Below are 15,998 nucleotides of genomic sequence, written 5' to 3'. Positions count from 1 at the left end.
CCCCACACTGGCTGTTTGCGTGTGTGCATTGCTCCGTTCTAGGGAGCATTTTCCCTCTGCGACGGTGCATTCCAGGTGACCCTTTTAATGCCGGCTGCCTGGGCGTGCTTCTTCTGGGGGCGGAGGGGCGTGAATAAAGCGAAGGGGGCTTAAATCTAGAAGCAACAGCCGCCCCATTCACAAAGTGGAAAGAAGGCAGTTAAGGAGTTAAGCAGCAGGCAGTGCTACAGGCCTGCGAATAGCGGCATGCAGCGGAGTGGAGCTGCAGCAAGGAGAGCTGGCTAGAGATGTTAAGTAACGGAGCTCAGAGAGCCTCAGCCGCATCAGTAGCTGGAATCCTAGCTACAGGGCCAGGCTTCCCCCTCTCCCCCGCCAGCCAGTGGCATTAGTGGCAGTGGTTGGCATCCTGGGGGGAAAGCAGGAGTCGCAGGATGGACAGAGATTCTGGGCTGCATGAGGGGGAACTGCAGTGACAGCTACTTCAGCACTGCCATCCTCACTGGAGACGAGGACTCCGAGACACACACGCACAGGCTGGGGCTGCTGCATTTGGGGGGACGGCCTCTCCCTCCTGCACATGCTTCCTTTGCCGCCTCCTTGGTGGGACGCAAAGCGAAGGCCCTTCTGACCAGGGCAGCGGGTGGAAGGCAAGGGTCCTGCTAGGAAAGGCAGATACTGCACAATGCTGTTGGAAGGACCCAGGGGGCACACAGGGCAGCCGTGGACTTAACCCAGAGGGGAGGAAGCTGGCGCCTGGCAACTGACCTCTGTGGAGTTTTGCAGGGACTGCACAGTGCTCAGGTAAGGGGCGTACAGTGAGCGGTGCTGGGGGCTGGTTATGCTGGGGCTGAGGGAGAGGTGGCTAATTAGTATTTTTTTAATGTTGAAAGCATTAACAGCAGATTCTTTGCCCCCCCAAATGTACATAAGGCTCCTGGGGGGGAGCAGGAGAGGACGGGTTACAGGGATTACCAGAGGCCAGAGGGTTACTGACAAAGTTTCACTTTGGGTTGCCAGTAAGCTGCTCTTTGGAATGGGAATCTGCTCTGTTATCTTCCCCCGTCTGCATTTAGCCATATGGGAGACGCTTTCAGGACCTTTTAAAAACGCAGAGCGTGACAAATGATGGACAGACAATTGCATTTCCACTCCCACTTGTCCCCATTTAAAACAAAAAAAAAAACCCCACACTGGAAATGACCCCGAGTGTCTGTTTCTGCTTCTCAAAGCTGGGAGTGGGGAAAGGAGAGGAGACAAATCTTTTGTTAATCTATAATGAGTGTTTTATGCTGTCTGTGTAATGAAGTTTTAAATCAATATGTGAGAGCTTCCTGGCTCGGAAGGGGTTAAAAATCCTTTGCAGGGAGCTGTTAATAATTCTATTACTGAGCGTGATTTCTCACCGTATTCTGCTGGTTTAAAAAGGAGAAGGGGGGAAAAATCTCTCTCTCTCCTTAGACTTTGTGCAGGAACATTTGCAGCATGGGAAATTGGAAAAAGCTGGTAATCCTTTCAAATGAACTTTCCTGATTCATTCTGCATCCAGGCTAACTTCTTAGCATTTTTAAAATATCGATGTTAAGAAAAAGGGTGAGAGTGAGCAGGAGAGTTAAATAATAATATGAAGGTTACCTTGAGCCTAAGATTAGAAAATAAATAAATAAAAAGGAAGTCTCTGCTTCTTCCAACAGGGCACGATTTCATAAACTTTCTCTGCAAATGCAGTAAGCCCATCAAGGGTGTGAACTGAAATATTTGGAGTGGCAAACTTTGGAGAAGGGATGCGCCTGGGGAGAGGGGAGAGGGCGTAGGTTCTAGGGCAGAGAGCAGAGATGTTTAAAAAGCCGGCTGGAGCCCTTGGAAGCATGAGATGTCTGATACACTTCAGTGACCCTTCCAGTCCCGATTGCTCCTTATTGCACGACTGGTTCTCCACTTGCTGGTTGCCTCTGCTCAGATTATTTTAACAAAACATGAACAGGGTTGTACAGGGACCACCTGTCTGGAAGCATCATCCCAGGTTAATCCCTTTGCTCTTATTGCAAATGGAAGAATCTTTCCCTCTAAGTCCCATTAGAGTTTTGCTGAGCTATTGTTTTAATAGGCAGCCCCTTTTGTGTGATTAGTGAAAAATCTAGCTTGACAAGCTACATTGCAAATGCCTGGCTGGCCCTCCATTCATCTGCCATCCCTGACTTTCGCCTCCTTCCAGCCTGGATTTTCACTGACGGTTATTATTATTTATGGCAAATGCAGTTCAGTGCTCAAGAGAGGGCAGGAACTGTGCCGTGAAAGAACAGTCTCCTCCAAGTTTTGGGCAAAGCACCGGGAAGCTGTGCTGATATGAACCCTTGTCCTCTTCACTCCCAGCATGGGCATGGGGCACGGGGCCATCTTCTCCCTAAAGGTGAACTGCCACCATTTCTGCTCCAGCCATATCCCACTGGCTTCGAGAGGAGGTTTGCCTACGTAAGGACTTCAGGAGTTACCCCTGTAGCTGTGGGTGGTCCAAGAAACACTAAGGCAAGGTCTGATGGTTGGGGCTGCATGTTCTGAGATGTGACAATTGATCTCCCCGCAGAGAATGGGCTTCAGGTCGTGTGTGTGTCCACCTGGACATTTTTAGCCTTAATCAATTACTGCCAAATAGGGATCAAGGGGGTTCACGTTCTCTGTCATTTGCTCTCACCATTTCACCACTTACCCATGTGCTACAGCCGGAGCTGGGATCCCAGCTCTCACACTCAGCAGGAAGGCAGCTAGTCTCCTCCCGCGTTGTAGCGAGCAGACATGAGATGGGGAGGTAGAATTCCACCTGCAGAAGCCCAGGGTGCCAGGCTGTGACATGGGCGCAGGCAGGGGAGGGCCCGCAGGCAGGGACGTGCAATTTCACTTTGCATGGGTGCGACCCTTCTCATGGCGAACAAACGGTTTTAATTTTTGGTCTTCATCAGGCCTTTCATTAACACATTAGGGGCCCGATTCTGAACTCAGACTGGTGTCTATCTGGAGTAACTCCTCTGAAGTGAATGGAACGCTGGTGCAAATGAGATATCAGAATCAGCCCTGGACTCCTCTTTAATAACCGGCAGCTGCCGTGTTAATGCCCAGGTAGGATGCATTAGCGTGTTACTCTGGGGTGCGGTGCAAGGAGTGGGAAGGGGGTAGATTGGCTGGTACGTGCATACATTTCGTATTGCTAGATACACCCCTTGCTTCCACGGCAGTTCAGGGCCTGGCCACTAGCCCAGCTGTTCACATTGGCTTGTTATAGTTAAAGTCACTTGTCAGCGAGGAGAGAAAACTTCTGGCACAATTTGGACAGTGCTGGAGGTGAGCCTGAGCGACTACGTTTGGATCCAGGTCTGTGTCCCCGAATTTCAGGTTTGTTTGGTTCTGGTTTGCCCCACTGTAGAGACAGAGGCACGATGCTCCAGTCTGAATTTGAACTTCTCCAGGGATTAGGGGCGTCTGAGCTCAGATTTTCGTTTGGGCCCGTCCCTGGTACAAATGTATATAAACTCATGTATATGCCCGTCCCTGGATAGATAGAGAGGGGGCTGCATATGTGATACGTACAGTCTGCCGCCTGGTGGTTTTGTGTCCATGTGTGTGTCATGCAAAGCAGTCAGCTGGTACTGGCTGAGCCTTGTGGCTTAGCATTCCTGGACATACTCATTTTCCAAAGTGAATAATCCATGCAGCCTGTGCATCACTTGCTGCCTGACTGTAATTGACAAATGCTCTAAAGTGGTGTTTTTTCAGCCAGTTAATTTTGGTCAGTGCTGCACGGGAACTACTCGAAGCGATTCTCAAATGCACTCGGCATGCCGCTGCTCTCTCCCATGCCATTCTTCCAGCTCCTCTTTGCAAGAAGCCCCAATTTAATAGGAATTGCTGAATAAACTCACGGACGCTGAAAGCCCAGGTATAATTTGATAAAGTGCATCGGGGAAACAGGCAGCCCAAGATACAGAGCAACACCTTGGCATAAAGATTTCTAATTAGAACAAATTTGCTTTGCTTAAATAAACAAATCAGGAGAAGAAACTGTCAGTTGCTAAGCGCCCCTCTGGGTCGCATCCCGCCAGCACATCACATCGTGCTGCAAAGGATTCACAGCAACTCTCAGGTGGCTCAGACACACAAGCAGGGCTTGAGTACCCGCTGTGGGTGCAAATTTGCACCTCAATGTATCTGAAGAGCAGCTGCAGACAAGGGGAATTCACTCCCTGGGGGAGCCCGGCCACAATCTCGCTGTTGCCTTCTGCTGGGGGAGAACAGCTTTCAGCTCCAGCTGGACCCACCTGATGGAAGCTGCTGAGGAGATGCAATGACCTAACTGTTCCCTGTGGTACTGTGGTTGCTTTGTGCATTGCCTAAGTCAGCTTCAGGGCCCCCACAAAAGCGGGGTTACTGTGACTCCCTTCCAAATGCAGTTTGCACTACCAGAGGCCTTCCGTGCTGATGGAACCCAGGCAGTGGATGTGGCCTCTTATCTAGATTTAATAAATGATGATTGCATGTTACTGTGGTGCCAGCCTGGGGCGCTATAAAGCTCTAGTCACCAGGAGTTGGAGATACCCCACCTCACTCCATAGGAAAAGGTGGCCCACAGATCCTACTGTCTTACCACTGAAAAGTTTAATCTTGGTAAATCTTCTACGCTATGTAGAGGTGGATTAGGTTAATGCTTGGATAGGAGACCTCTAAGAAAATCCCACGTATTATCCAGGATGTGTCTGAGTCAGTACTAGACAAAAGCCTGAACGTGGTATTAGCTGGCACTGTGCTGTGTGAGTTGTTGTATTTTAGATGAGATGGAAATCCAAACTTAGTGGATGTCAGAAGTAGTCGTACAAAACACAAATTTCCTCCAAAACTGGATCTCCTTCTCTCCCCATTTTGTTGTGCATTAGCAAAGAGGCCCAATTCCGTACCATCACTACAGTGTGCAACCTTCTAGTGCAAAAATAGGGCTCATTTAGAAGCCACCTGAAACGTGTGGCCAGAGTTTTTGGAATGGTGGTAGAGATGAGATTTGAACTCCAGTGGATTTCAGGTGCTTTGCTTACCAAGAAAAGAAGGTGATCAACGTTCTAACATGCAGGAGCCCTCTATTGGAGGCAATCAGAACTGCTCACCTAGGTCCCTGGTATCTCAGATAGCAGGGCTGGGTACTTTTGGAGGAGTTTGATCCCTGGTGTGAAGCACAGTAACAAATATAAGGCTCTGTGGTGGCTGCAGATTTCTTACAATATATTTAATAACAAATTTCTTTTTTTGTGCAGTAATTGCACACTCTCTCTCTTCATGTTGTATCTCAAATAAATACATTTTAAATTGCATTAGCAAAAGAACCCAATTAGACCACTCATCAATATGTCATTGTGAGTGATGGCTTTTCCTTTCAGGGTCATGCACCATCAAATCTTCTGATTCATCACCATCATGAATCTCTTCTAACAACAAAAATACGGGACATAAACTAGACTCTCACTTACAGCGTCCTTAAACCGATGGCAACGTGACACGTTGTTAGGTCTGTTACACTCCAGTTGTGGCCAAAATACTCTTTTTTTTTTTTTTAAGAAAAATCTATTCTGTAAGAAACTCTTCTTCCGATTACTTTAGTTTTAAATACACTGATAAAAATAATGTCTCCTGCTTGAAATGGTATTTTTGCTTGCACAGTCCTGTGCATAATCCTAGATTACTGAAATCCGGGGAAAGACTCGGTGTCTGAGAACTGGAGAAGTGTGGTTTTATAGGTGAGATTAGTTTTGTCTCCTTTACACTGGTAGATGCTTGGGGATTAATTGGAGACACCACTCATTTGACCTCCACATGCAGTCTTAAGGAGGAACATTTCAATGATTACTGAAAGGGATTTATCATGTACTACCTGGTAGGAAGCTGAATTAACCTTCCAAAATCTTCTACTGGACCTTCCATTAAATGGCTTACTCCCCTCCCTTAGTAATAAAGTCCAATACTCCAACTTGCCCAACATTTGCTCTATAAAACAATGTTATTTTTAGATACACATTAGTGACTTGATTTCAAATGTTGACTAAGACCAGCATTGGGTCTTAATGTGAGTACCACAAATTAGACTAGTATTTTGTCGTCAGTTTCATATTAGGGTGCTGCTCCTTGATTCCTGATGTCTATACAGCAAGTGTCTGATCTGCAGCGGGTATAAATTGTCATAGGTCAATTGATGGGTCTATGACCATTGACATCAGCTGAGGATCTGGCTGCATATGTATCCCCCATATTACCTATATAAAATAGAACCAAGTTTTCAGGTATGTGTTATAGGAATACGCTGGAGGGTAGGGATAGGATACAAAGGGACCTAGACAAATTAGAGGATTGGGCCAAAAGAAATATGTTGAGGTTCAACAAGGACAAGTGCAGAGTCCTGCACTTAGGATGCAAGAATCCCATGCACTGCTACAGAATAGGGACCGAGTGGCTAGGCAACAGTTCTGCAGAAAAGGACCTAGGGGTTACAGTGGACGAGAAGCTGGATATAAGTCAACAGTGTGCCCTTGTTGTCAAGAAGGCTAACTGCATTTTGGGACGTAGAAGTAGGAGCATTGCCAGCAGATCGAGGGACACGATAATTCCTCTCTATTTGGCATGGTGAGGCCTCATCTGGAGTACTGCGTCCAGTTCTGGGCCCCACTCTACAAGAAGGATGTGGGAATATTGGAAAGAGTCCAGTGGGAGGGCAACAAAAATGATTAGGGGGCTGGAGCACATGACTTATGAGGAGAGGCTGAGGGAACTGGGATTGTTTAGTCTGCAGAAGAGAAGAATGAGGGGGGATTTGATAGCTGCTTTCAACTACCTGAAAGGGGGTTCCAAAGAGGATGGATCTAGACTGTTCTCAGTGGTACCAAATGAACAAGGAGCGATGGTCTCAAGTTGCAGTGGGGGAGGTTTAGGTTGGATATTAGGAAAAACTTTTTCACTAGGAGGGTGGTGAAGCACTGGAATGGGTTCCCTAGGGAAGTGGTGGACTCTCCTTCCTTAGAGGTTTTTAAGGTGCTGGTTGGGATGATTTAGTTGGGATTGGTCCTGCTTTGAGCAGGGGGTTGGACTAGATGACCTCCTGAGGTCCCTTCCAACTCTGACATTCTATGAATCCAGGTGTATTTTATAAGAATCTGTCTTTGACTTTGTCATTTTTTTCATCATTAAGACAACTGGCAGTATTTGTATTTACAAACCTGGAACATTAAGGGGGTTCGTGTGCCCTGTGGGGTGAATTGCATCAAATAACACTGAGGTCCTGCAAAAATAACCCCCCAAATTGTTCCCTTTCTGTAGGGAGGAAGGAATTTGAAAAACTCCAGAATTCTATCTGGATATTTTAAGACAGAAAGAAGGAGATTTGTAAGAGGAATGGTGCAATGGCTCAGAATCCAGCAACGTGTCCATTAACCCAGAAAAAGGGATAACAAGCCAGGCTAGAATGACCTCCATTTTCCAGCTCTATTTGCCTGTATTTCTACATTACCTACCCTCAGTTAAAGATAAAGGCCACTCTCTCTCTCTCTCTCTCTTTCTCTCCTGCAGCCTGCTAAACACAAGCAAGCTGCTGACCCAGCAAAAAAATGCCATGGGAGCAATGGGCCCTGGCTCCTAGTTAAAAAACAAATCTATTTCATCCACCCGGCGATGCTAGCAGTACATCTTTGTATTCAACTTGCTTGCTATAACCAGGTGTCATTTCCACTTTGAGGGTCAGATTCACTCCTCTGCTAGAGCCATTCTGGTGATGCAAGCAGCCAGATCTTCCTAGCTGGGGATTCCTTTGGTGTCCTGCCCGTCCAGCTGCTGGCCTGAGAGTTGGGTCAGAGCAGAGGGCAGAAGGCCACTGTGCTCTGGTGGTTCCCAGCTGGTGAACAGCCTCTCCTGGGCCATAGCCAGCTGGTGTACTTCAGAGCAGTCCTGAGACGTAGCACTGACCCTGTCGCCTGGGAACCATAAGCAGCTGCTTTAAAGTCTCTGCTACTCAAACGCCCCTGGATGATGAATGGAACTTTGTTCATAAAAGGCCCAGGAGACAGTCGGTAGAGCATTGATATAGGCATCTGTTCCCCACCCCACCCAACATGTTAACAGCTGATCAGATTGACCCAGGGGACTGGGGTGCTGGGGTCCCCCCCCCTTACATTTTCTTTAAGGCTGAATTACTGCCAGGTGAGAATGGAGTTGCTTCGGCCAGTGTCTCTGATCAGCCAGGCCGCAGAAGAGGAAAGCATCATTCCCAGAAAGTCTGACACTGTAATGCCTCCTTATGCTAGGTTAAGAACAGCCAGCCTGAAAGAGAGCAGTCTTTAAATAATGAATCCAATGGGAGAGTTGGTCCGACAGCCTTGGGCAAGGTTCACACCTGTGGTAATCATTGCAGCCTAACTATACTGCAGGCTAGAGATGTATCGCAATGGAGGAGACTAATTCAAGATGAATTTTTTTAAAGTGCCTTTTTTTTTTTGTCAAGAGAAGATCAGACCAGATCTTGAATTTATTTGTTATTTGAAAATAGTATCTGGGAAAAGGACTTGGTCTGTAGATTGTTTGCCGGCAGTTTGCCGTGAGGCAGTGTGGCCTAGTGGTGAGAGCAGAATTGCGGGGTTCTGTTGCTAGCTTGCTGCATGACCTTGGACAAGTCATGTCCCGTCTCCATGCCTCAGTGTCCCCGCCTATAAAATGATACTGACCTCCGTCGTAAAGCACTTTGAGATCTACAGATGAAAAGGCCTATGCAAGTATAACCCGCACACCTCTTGGGTGTGGTGTTTTGTCTCCTCTAGTGGCACCAAGACCACTTCGAGATTAAAGAGTCTGCTACAGCCTTAGCTAAGAGCCATGGGGTTTTTGGCTCATGCAGAAGAGGCTCATGTGTTTAGCTCCAGAGCTGCAGAGCTGAATCCCTCCCGCAGGTGACCGGGGTCTGTCGGTGTTACATAAAAGCTAGGTAGTATTATTATGAGTATTCAATATTTGATAGTCCGGGTCCAAACTGTTCTGAATGGCCTTCCCAACATCCCCTGGCAATGAGTTCCACAGGTTGACTGTGTGCTGTGTGAAGAAGTACTTCCTTTTGTTTGTTTTAAACCTATTCATTTCATTGGGTGACCCCGTAGCTGCAGTATTGCCAACTCCAAGCATTAAAAAACCATGAATCAGGCCTCCAAAAATCAAGAAATTGACTTAAAAATGAGGAATTAAAAAAAATTGGGGCTCACTTTATTCCTGTTTTGATTTCTCAGTCTTTAGGATGCACCTGAATCACATTTTAAAGCTTCCCTGGGCTAGAAATTTATTTAAAACAACAGCTGAGAGTCTCACCTAGTCACATGACTCTAGAAACTGGGGCTTTCAGAAAAACATCCAATCACGCGTAGCAAGAGTTGGCAACGCTGCCTAGGTCACCTGTGACCCTGGTCTGCTGGATCACAGGTGCGTGTGGTTTAAGAGAGAGGCTGGGAAAAGAACCGAAACAAGTGGTTTTTTGGGAGGTGGGGCCACCTATATCCAGCTGTAGGGGAGGTAGGTGCTCCTGAATGAGGGCTTGAGCTGTGTTCGTTTTTTTTGGCTATTTAGACAATCTGGTGACAGATGTAGCTGATCTGAAGAGAAAGCAGAGTATTTAGGGAGCAAATAATAAATAAGACAGTAAATAGCATAATGCCACTGTATAAATCCACAGTACGCACATACTGCACGGAGCTCTGGTCGCCCCAGCTCCAAAAAGACGTGTTAGAATTGGAAAAGGTACAGAGAAGGGCAACCAAAGTGAATAGGGGCATGGACCAGCTTCTGTGTGAGCAGAGATTAAAAGGACTGGGACTGTTCCGCTTGGCAAAGAGACGACTAAGGGGGGAGATGACAGAAGTCTATAAAATCATGACTGGTGTGGGGAAAGTGAATTGGGAAGTGTTATTTACACAAGAACCAGGGGCCACCCAATGAAATGACTAGGTTTAAAACAAACAAAAGGAAGCACTTCTACACACAGCACTCAGTCAACCTGTGGAACTCATTGCCAGGGGATGTTGGGAAGGCCAAAAGTAGAACTGGGTTAAAAAAAGAGCTAGATATGTTCCTGGAGGATACGTCCATCAGTGGCTATTATCTAAGATGGTCAGGGGTGCAACCCCATGCTCTGGCTGTCCCTAAGCCTCTGACTGCCGGATGCTGGGACTGGACGACAGGGGATGGATCACTCGATAATTGCCCTGTTCTGTGCATTCCCTCTGAAGCACCAGGCACTGGCCACTGTAGAAGGGATACTGGGCTAGAGGGATCATTGCTTTGACCCAATCTGGCCATTGTTACGTTCTTAGAGAATGCAGTTTTGTCTCATTCCTTCTAATACACACGATATTACACTACTTTATGGTCTCTTGCATCCGAAGAAGTGGGTATTCACCCACGAAAGCTCATGCTGCAAAACGTCTGTTAGTCTATAAGGTGCCACAGGATTCTTTGCTGCTTCTACAGAACCAGACTAACACGGCTCCCCCTCTTATACTTTATGGTCCTGATTCTATGGTGGACCCAAGGAGCATGTGGCGCAATCATAGCAGGGGACAAAGGTGTCTTTTGTCCCTCCCCCAATTCTAGTGTCATGGCGAGGAGTCACCGGGGGGCACTCTCACACATCATTTGACATGTTCTTTTTCTTAGTGTGTGAGCAAATGTTCAGTCTTCAAAGAAATGTTGCGCTGCTAATGTGGGGATGTAGATTTTTTGGGGGACGTTGCTGCAAACTGCAAGGGAATTTGTTCTCTGCCTTAATCTATCTAACTAAAGTCAATTCCTGGGGCAGAACTGAGCACTGCTGTTTGGGCTGACAGGTTTGCCTGTATGCCATTGGTCACCGCCTCTGTTCAAAGACTGGCATATACAGCGTACAATAATCAATTGACACTGAGAAAATACCCTGACCTCACATCCCTGATTTCTCTGAGTGGTTGGAGGTGTTCAGCATTGCTGCAGCTAAAGGCTGAGGTTCATTCAGCAGCACTGAAGGAGCGAGCAGAAAGTCTACCATCGAAGTCTTGCCCACATCTGACATGCTTGGGTTTCACCACATAGAAATCAAGGACACCATCATGTCCTTCTAGCTGGCAATACTCTTGCAGAGTGTGATCTCCATAGCACAATCAGTTCTTCTGCTAGAAACTTGACCGTGATGAACTGACAAAGACAGAATTTTCTTTTTGTAACTGCTCAGATATCTGAAATTGGAATTGAGCATAGTCAAGCAGACCCTGGGAGAGCTGCCATCTCTTCCTAGAAAAATGTGTCCTGGGGAGTTTTCAGTAATGACAATGACAGTTCCCTTCTAGCTTTCAACTCTTTTAACACATCTAACCAAAGGATCTGTCTGCGCTGCAGCCTGGGGAGCAGTCTGATGTCAGCTGTTTTGGCTCTTGTAGCCTGTCTCCCAGCAGAGCCAGCTCAGTGAACAACTCATCCCTCACAAACTGCAGCAAGAAGTCTTGAAAACCTCAAGCTGTCTGGCACTGAAGAGTAACCCACCTTCGGGTTCTGCAGGCTGTTCAAAGCCAGATAGCCTGCCCATGGCCACGGGCAATGCAAACCCCTAGCCAAAGGGTGAAGGCCCTGGGGCCCAGATCCTCCACCTGTTTTCAATGGGCAGTGGGTGCTTAAATACCTTTGAGGATCTGGTCTGTATCTCTATGGCTGCTTCCTTCACTTCGAGGCTGAGGAGACACAGTACAGTGACTCTTTGCCTGGTATGTACCCCAGCCCTCTCGTGAGTATCCCACCAGAGAAGCCCATGTCTGCCAATCTCCACTCCAGGGATGACACAATGAAATGATGTGTAATGGCCTCCAGGAGGTGCTATCATGACAAAGCCAGACTGCAGGGAACCCGGGGCTAGCCAGTCCCACACCCGCTTAGCCAAACCTGAGTGCTAGAGGCCAAGGATCAGAGACATTACTGCCGACTGGGCCAACGACCAAGCCAGCTGGTGTCTGGGGCCTACCACACAACCATATAGAGGCGCATGGTGCTGTGCGGCCTGTTTGATGGCTGGGCTCCGGCCCACGCTGCTGCTATCAGTGGGTTGGCTGCGGGTGCTGACGCTTCCCCAAAGTGCTCTCCTCCTCCTCCGCTAGCCTGTGGCCTGGCCCTGCCTGCTGTGGCTTTGATGCAGCCTGCCATGTCCTTTTCTGCCTGGCTGGCTCTGGCGTTGTGTTGGGGAAATGCCGGCTCTTCTCTCTTAATCCTCTTGCTTCCAGTCCACCTGAGCCCGTTATACGGGCGTTGCTTTGGGTGCCTAGCACAGTAAAGAGCATGTTTAACCTTGTGTCCACCACAGTCCTGACTCCCTGTGTAAGAGGCTTGCTTGTGAGTTAGCCTGGTGTTAACGTACTCTGTCTACTGCACATGTTACTCTGATCCTCCTGGCCCAGGCAAACAGGCAGAGACTCACCCCTCTGAGTGCTGGAGCATGAGTCAGCGATGACTCAGCCACCAATGTCACCTCCCAGCATCCTCTGGTTCCTGGGCTCACCCCTCTTTCATAGCAATGATTGCTGGAGGAGGGCAGCTCTTTCCCTGGTCTCTCGCCACAGGTTTCTGCCAGCCCCTTGTCCTTTCCGCTGATTTTTCCAGTGGTTTCTTTTCCTTGGCTGCTGAGGGAAGACTGAGTGACTCAGACCCCTCCAGCATGCACTGTTCACTGCCTCTCCAAAGGAATCTGTCCAGAGGCGTCTCCCAGGTTGCCAGGTCCCCTCAGGCGTTTGCCTTCTCTTCTCCAAGTGGATCTGGCTGTGAGATCTCACACAGATAAACCTCCTTCCCACCTGCCTGCATGCCTAACTGCTGCATGCTGATTGTCTCATTTAAGGGTAGGAATTCGCTCTTGTGCCTTGACTTCTTGCACACGTGTCCAGCATTCTCTCCGCCCACTGCTTGCTGCAATCTAAATTCTCTCTTTGATGCAACACAGCTTGCCATTCTGCATCAATACTTCTCGCATTGAGACCTTTACAGCAGCTTTAAACAGGGATGCCTCTGCTCATCCTCTCCTTGAAAGATAGCTGAAGGGGTCTCTGGGACTGCAGCAGCCAGGAATTTCACCATATCATCTTACCTGCCATGGGCTCCCTGGGATATCCGCTGCGGTTCCATTGCTGTGGATGTTGGTCCGTCAGGGAGGAGGGCTGTCTCTCTGATCTCCCCCTGGCCGTTTGAACGCTGCCTGCGTGGTGTTCTCTGAACCATCCATATACAGCAAACAGCTGAAATATGCGTAGGTGTCTGATTAATACACATGGAACCTAGTCACTCCAAAGCGAAGACTCGTGCTGTGGCCTTGGTGTTGAGGAGTCCAGATGTGGGAGCTCATGAGATATTTGTGCTCCCCAGCTGCTTGGAGACCCAGGCAGTAATTCCGCTGCTAGGCCTAATGCACTGGCTAAGTATGAGACCAGGCTCCAGATCCTCAAAGTTATTTAGGCACCTAACTCCCATTGAAATCAATGGGTGTGGCACCTTTGAGGATCTGGGCCCGTGTCTCCATCTAGGTCGTATCGGCAGGACATTGGCCTAGCGCTCAATTCCTGGCTTAGTCACAGATTTCCTTTATGCCCTTGGCAAGTCAGTTAGGGCTTGTCTACACTATGGGAGCTGCTGAAGTGCCGTCGCTATGCTGCAGCAAACCCATAGCCTAGATGCACCCTACAGCGATGGACGGGGTTTTTCCATTCCTGCAGGTAATCCACCTCCCTGAGCGGCGGTAGCTAGAATGCTTCCATTGGCTGAGCTCCGTCTACACCAAGGGTTAGTTCAGCAAGGCTACCGTGCTCAGGGGTGCGAATTTGTCCATCTAAATTGTTAGTGTATTCCAGGCCTAGTCTACCCTATGCCTCAGTAACCTGTCCGTAAAATGGGGATCCCAGGGGTGTTGTGAAGATAAATACACTAATAATTGGGAGGTGCTCAGGTGATGAGGCAACCTATGCACCTAGATCTAGATAGAATCTGTTCCCTTTTGGCAGCGTGGAAATTCAGTTGCATTGGTATCTACCGTCCATATAACCGGACATCTGCTAACAATACCGAGATGAGCCCTGCTCTTTGGGAGATATGAGCCGACTCTATGGTGCTGAGCAGGCTGGGGTCTCTGGATACCAGTCCCCTAAAACACTGTTTAATGTTGGACCGTGACTGGGTTATCTTGGGCCATTTATTCCATCTAAATTAATACAACAGGTATCTCCCAGACCTCGCTGCCTGGAGAGCTTTGCAGTCCCTCCCTTGTTTAGTCATGATCTCGCCCTATCCTCCCTGCCTGGGGCAACTGCCCTGGTCCTGGGGTCTTCCCTGCAGGACTTTTCCTCCCTCTGCAAACTGCAGCGGGGCTTTCCCCCTTCATTGCAGCCTTCTGCTGTGCTTTGTAGGGCAATCACCCTGATCACTCCCAGGCATGGCTTGTTCTGCAATCGCCTAAAGGGGCGAGTCACCTGGTTACTGGGCTGATTCCACATTGTAGAGAAAGGTCCCACGGGCTGTTTTTTTCATTTGTCAGTTACAGGATTTGTATATATATATGGCTGAAATCCTGGCCCCATTGAAGTCAGTGGCAAAACTCCCATTAACTTGGATGTGACCAGGATTTCACTGAAGGAGTTTTTAGCTTGGGTAAGCGAAACCGTTTCTGACAAGAGAAAGCTGAAGAAATACTAGGGGCAACTCTGCAAAAGGCTGTTTTTGTCTGTATCCTTTAACCAGCAACAGTCTCTACCAACTGAGATCCAGCTGTAATGCAGCATGCATGCAGATTCTAAAGGGACTACAGAGTAGATACCACGACAACCACAGAGCCTGTAAAAATGCAGACGGACAGCCCATCTGATTGAATAGCTGCCTCATTTGAGGAGCCCCCATCTGGGTCTAAGCAGCCCCCTGGCAGGGAAGCATATGCCATCACAGGGACAGGGAGGTAACAAACAGCAGGTCTCCACTTCCATCCCAGAGTGCACCTCGCTCCTGAGGCAGGCTTGCTGGGGGAGCGGACACAGCTAGGCATCTGCTGTGTGGGCAAGTGGAAACAGGCCTGGGGAACACAGACCTGCGCACTGTCCTCTCCAACAGGGGAGAATCTGGACACACGAGGCTCCGCTCTGCTGCTTGCTGGAGAAAGCAGGAAGGCTGGTCTTCAGCTAATGTGACAGAGAGACTTGTCCTATTTGCAATTTCAGATTCCAACATGCTAATATCATATTAGTATTATGGTTATTCATTTACATTAGTGAAAACAAACATTGATCTAATACATTGTTCACTGCAGCACAATGGAAGATTGCTAGTTTAATGCAATTAGCCCTTCTTAGAAAATGATAGAGCATCTCTGCTCTTTCCAGAAACATTTTCAGGCCCTGTTAAAGGAAACCCAAGTCCTGTAAGCTAAGATAACACTAATGGAAAGTGTCAGATAACACCAGCTTGTGGTTGTTACTGGGTAATTAAAATAGAAATACAGTAATATATTGGTACATCACAATGGGCGGTCTACAGTTACCCGGTGCCCTGGCATGAGTTGTAAATGAACGCATTCTTATTTATGTTATTACAGTGATTTCAGTGTTACCGTTACCCTGGCTGTTTTAAACCGTCTGATCTGAATACATTGTAACCTGTATACAGTTCTGGAAATACCTGGCTGTTTTCTTTTTTCCTCTATGAGCCACCTTTGCACTTGCAAGGTGCATTCATCGTAGGGCAGGATGCAATGTGCTTGCATGGAATTGCAGGCAATGGAACAGAACACAAGACAAACCCAGACATTCGGGCAGGTAGGTAGTTTGATGAAGTTCAGCCCATTGCAAAGCAAATTAGAATGCATGGAAAGGGAGACTGGCATGCACTCTTTGGGCCCTATGCTCAGCTTAGCTCAAAGAAGGATCGCGTGTGCAAAGACCAATCCCCCAGCACTC

General features: G+C 48.1%; 1 protein-coding gene across 1 annotated transcript in view; it reads left to right on the top strand.

The window, feature by feature from the left end:
• Positions 1-284: 284 nt before the first annotated feature.
• The window catches only part of WSCD2 (WSC domain containing 2), a 134,716-nt gene continuing 119,002 nt past the window's right edge, over positions 285-15,998 (top strand). The window contains exon 1 of the mRNA XM_044990187.1: positions 285-801. The gene's annotated coding sequence lies outside the window, so the exon portion shown is untranslated. The remainder of the gene's footprint in view (positions 802-15,998) is intronic.

This window comes from Mauremys mutica, chromosome 16, assembly GCF_020497125.1.
Source record: "Mauremys mutica isolate MM-2020 ecotype Southern chromosome 16, ASM2049712v1, whole genome shotgun sequence".
Lineage (NCBI taxonomy): Eukaryota > Metazoa > Chordata > Testudines > Geoemydidae > Mauremys > Mauremys mutica.
Note: the sequence above shows the minus strand (reverse complement) of the source record. Positions and strands in the feature narration are given on the sequence as shown.